The sequence below is a fragment of the Artibeus jamaicensis genome, unplaced genomic scaffold, assembly GCF_021234435.1.
Source record: "Artibeus jamaicensis isolate MK-2021 breed Jamaican fruit bat unplaced genomic scaffold, CSHL_Jam_final scaffold_3151, whole genome shotgun sequence".
In the NCBI taxonomy this organism is placed as follows: Eukaryota; Metazoa; Chordata; class Mammalia; order Chiroptera; family Phyllostomidae; genus Artibeus; species Artibeus jamaicensis.
The window spans coordinates 5,314,289-5,318,561 of record NW_026522037.1 but is presented as its reverse complement, the minus strand read 5'-3'; the positions used below and the strand labels follow the sequence as shown (position 1 = coordinate 5,318,561).

Genomic DNA, 4,273 nt, shown 5'->3' with positions numbered 1-4,273 from the left:
CCTCATTCTTTGGCCGCTCCTTCCCCATCCCTCAGAGGACAGAGAGCAGCGGTTCTCAGAGTGTGGTCCTGCCCCGTGGCAGCAGGGTCACCTGGAGGCTCGTCAGAAATGCCAGACTCAGCCCCGCACCAGTGACCATCTCAAGTTGCTTCTCCTGCCGTCACAAAACCCCGCGGGGCTGGGCCGCTCAAGTACCAGACGTGCACTGTCCCACAAGGCTGGAGGCCGGACGTCCAAGGCCGGGGTGTCGGCAGGACTGGTTTTTCCTCAGCTCGCAGATGGCTGCTTTCTCACTGTGTCCTCTGCAAGGTCTTTCCGCTGCGTGCCCCGTGTCTCTCACCCTCTGTGTCCTATGTCCTCTTCTTAAAAGGACCTGGTCAGATAGGATGGGAGCTCACCGTCTTGAACTCCCTTTAACCAAATTACCTCTATAAAGGTCCTTCTCTAAATGCGGTCACATTCTGAGGACCTGGGGGTTAGGGCTTCAGCATATGAATTTTCAGGGGACACAGTTCAGCCCGTAGGACCTATGGAATCAGAAAATCTGGGGCGGAGCAGCGTGAGTTTTAAGGAGGCCCCGGGGGATTCTGGTGCAGCCTCAGGGGTGACCTCAGGCAGCCCAGGGTGTGTGCAAGGCAATTCCTTGGGGTGCAAGAAGAAAACAATAAAATTCCTATTTATTTTTTTACCTCACATTTAATTTATTTAAATTACATTTAAGTATGTTTTTCAATCCATGCCATAAGTTAGCAGAGTAGCACACTAGTGATTTTTATTTTATTTTATGTACTTTTTTAAAGTTGAGTTTTTTTAAAAAAAGATTTTATTTATTTTTAGAGAGAGGGGAAGGGAAGGAGAAAGAGAGGGATAGAAACATCAGTCTGTGGTTGCCTCTCACGTGCCCCCACACCGGGGACCTGGCTCACAACCCAGGCATGTGCCCTAGACTGGGAATCGAATCAGTGACCCTCTGATTTGTAAGCCTGTGCTCAATCCACTGAGCTAGACAAGCCAGGGCTAGTGATTTTTAAATGAAGAAGTATACAGGCCTTGGGGGTGTGCAGAAAAGTTTCTCTGCATGGGGTGCCTGCCCACAAAGTGCGGGGGTCCAGGAGTGTACACACGAAGGCAGGGAGGTGGGCCAGAGGGCGGCTGGCTGTTGTGGCTGACGTCCAGAAAGAAGCGGGGCAGTGGGGAGCCGCTGAAGGTATCTGAGCAGGAGAGAGCCCAATCAGATTTGGGCTTCAAAAGGGATAGCCGGGCTTCTCTTGGGAGAAGGATGTGAAGGAAGCAGCATGGCAGTTCCAACTTACTTAGCTGAGGCCTCTGTGCTCTTGGGAGCAGCAGCTTCTAGGAGTGAGGGGGGGGGGGAGAAAAGACACGTTCTGGAGGCCCACAGCCTTGCTTCAAACTCCATCTCCGCTTCTCGCCAGCTGTGTGATCTTGGTTACAGTGCGCAACCTCTCTGTGCCTTCTCGCCAGCTGTGTGATCTTGGTTACAGTGTGCAACCTCTCTGTGCCTCCTTTGCTCATCTATAAAACGTGAGTCCCCCTAATAGCCCGTGGGGGGCTGTGGTGAGGATGGAACAAAGTCACCCCAGTAAAGGACCAACGGAAAACAGGGTCTGTCCAGAGAAGCCCGCTCTGTGTGCCTGTTATTGCTATTGCTGTTGTTATGGTTGCCTCTGCCATTTGCCTGCGTGCACCTGTAGGGCAGGACGCCGGTCTGACCCACCCTGCGTCTCCAGCAGCTGGACCCGCCTGGCCGCGCGCCCTCAGGCAAGTCCCTTCTCTATTCGGGGCCTCTGTCTCTCCTTGTGCACGATGAGGACCATGGCTCAGCTCTGTGGCCTTCACACGGGGTTCCTGGGAGCCCTGGGGGTCCGCGGAGACGCCCCCAGGGAGGGGCAAACCGTATATCCATTTATTGTATCAACTAGGATAACCTTTCCGATTTCATTTGAACAAAGGGAACTAGTGCTTGAACAAAAGCCTTTAAAAAGCGGAAGTACCCATAGATGAGACCTTCTCGAAGGGCCTCCCAGGCCCAGAGATGAATCTTGTTGTGAAACCCTAATGGGCCAGTAGTGGAAGCCGCCCATTATGGATGTCTCCCTGGCATGGAGTTCGAGTTTCCCATGTCATCCTGCCTGCGTTAGGCCCATAATGCTGGCACCCAGGATGTATAATGCCTCTCAGCCTGGGCTGCGGGCCTTCCCCTAGATTTATGGGTGGCTGCTGCTTTCCCTCACGCAAACACTGCCCCTCGGTCCCTCCCATCTTGCCTAATAAGTCATCTTCCTCACCCTTGGTAATCTCTCTTGCTTTTTCTTGGACCGCCTGCAGCTGGCATCTGTTTATGCCACAGGCAGATGCCCATCAAGACAGTGGGGGCTCCACATGAGAGGGGCCTCGGCACAAGGGGGCTGCTGGAGCTCACCTTATAGCTGCAGCTTTCAGAGCTTTGAGGAACATCAGAATCCCCTGGGAAATGCGTCATAAATGCAGTTTCCTGGGCCACAGTTCTTCTGATTCAGGAGTGGCCAAGGGATCCAGGAGTCTGAAGGTTTGAGGAATCCCACACGGGCTCCTGAAGGAGCAGAGACATCGGCCTGGGCTTGGACCAAGCTATCCAGTCCCTTTCCCTCCCTCCCTCCTTCCCTCCTTTCCTTCCTCTCTTCTTTTCTTCCTCCCTTCTTTCTTTCTTTTCTCCCTCCCTCCTTCCCTCCCTCCCTCCCTCCCCCCCTTCTTCCCATCTAGCCAGCCAGCAGACCCTTACTGAGCACCACTTACACTAGGCAGCACGCAGGGAATAAGGAGACAAGCCCAGCTCTGACTGCTCCCTGGTCAAGTGCGCAGTACAAGGTGGGAGCCTCCAACTTTACATCTCAGAGAACGAGGTGTTAGAGGCAGCAGGTTAAAGAGGAGGTGGCCCAGGCTTTGGGATGAGACAGACACGCCGCACAGTAACTTAGCGACCTTTCAAAAACTACGTAACCTCCCCGAGTCCTGTGTTCCTCGACCGTACAACGGTGACAGCGCGTGCTGCTCGGGGCACTGGGAAGGTTGCACAAGGCCAGGTGCGTGAGACTCTCAGCGGAAGCCCTGCACACAGTGCTCCTCTGTAAACAGTAACCATTTCATTTCAGGTGGCATTCACTTTCGATGCTTAGGTTCCTCTTTAATCGCTCAAGTGATTTCACTTCCAGAAACACATATTTCTAAGCTTTGGTTTTCGTATCTCTTTTCAGATCCAGGTCCCTTTTCCCCAGTACGCCCTGGGCTGGGGTGTGATTAGTTCTTCTCAAAACAAATCCACGGCCAAATCCGTTCTTGAATGGTGGCTGAGCACTCGGGCCCTGGCACTCGATGGGTCCAATTGCGGATTCCAGCTGGTGTGGCCGCGGGTGAGCCGGTTCGCCTCTCTGAGCCTGAAGAGGGTGTCTATGCCGCAGTTGTGTTGAGATGTTAAATAAAACTAGATCAGCATCGCTGATCTGGGCAGAGAGGAAGCCATCCTGAAAGAGTAGCTTTCATCAGTCATTCCCCGAACAGATACTCACTGTGCACTTGCAGTGTGTTGCATGTCAGGTCACACAGTAGGGATATAGCAGTGATCCCCAACAGTTCCAACAATGAGTGAATACATAAACACATAGATATCGTGGCGCTGATGACTTTGGAGACAAATGAAGCAGGGGAAGGAATCGAGTTGGATGGAGTATTGTGTGTGGGGGGGGGGCAGTTCTCATCTTACTAGGATGCTCCAGGAAGTCCTCATGGGAAACATACTTGAGGAAGAGGGGAAAGCAAGCGTGTCCATCGGGAAGAGCATCCCTAGCAGAGGAGACAGCACATGCAAAAGCCCCGAGGCACAGGTGTGTTTGGCAGGTTAGAGAAAAACCAAGGGGGGCGGCGATGCTGGAGCTGTGAGTGATGGGAAGAGACCAGGCCAGAGAGGCATAGAAGGGGAGGGGCGTAGTGGGGGCTGCAGTCAAACCTTGCCGTGATGTTGTGAGTGGGGTGCAAGGTGTTCGGACACATAAGATACTAGATTTTGTTACGGAAAGTCACTGAAAAGTTAAGAGTCCGAGCTGAGGAAGGGGACCGATGACTGACAACGTCACCACGGGTGGGTTTGGGTGGGGTGTTACTGCACTTTGGATCTTACTCTGGTCCACATGGGGTGGACGCGGGGAGGCCACTCTGAACGCTGTCTTCAGGAGAGCTGTGACAGTCGCAGACGAAGGCGGAGGTGGCCACAAGGACCGGA

The 4,273-nt window shown here is 53.4% G+C and overlaps 1 long non-coding RNA gene across 1 annotated transcript; it reads right to left on the bottom strand.

Moving 5' to 3' along the window:
• Positions 1–753: 753 nt before the first annotated feature.
• On the bottom strand, positions 754–3,578 carry LOC128626122 (uncharacterized). The gene is made up of 3 exons (XR_008390031.1): positions 2,794–3,578; positions 2,441–2,590; positions 754–1,350 (listed from the first exon to the last, which is right to left on the bottom strand). It is a non-coding gene; the product is annotated as an uncharacterized LOC128626122 (long non-coding RNA).
• Positions 3,579–4,273: the final 695 nt, after the last annotated feature.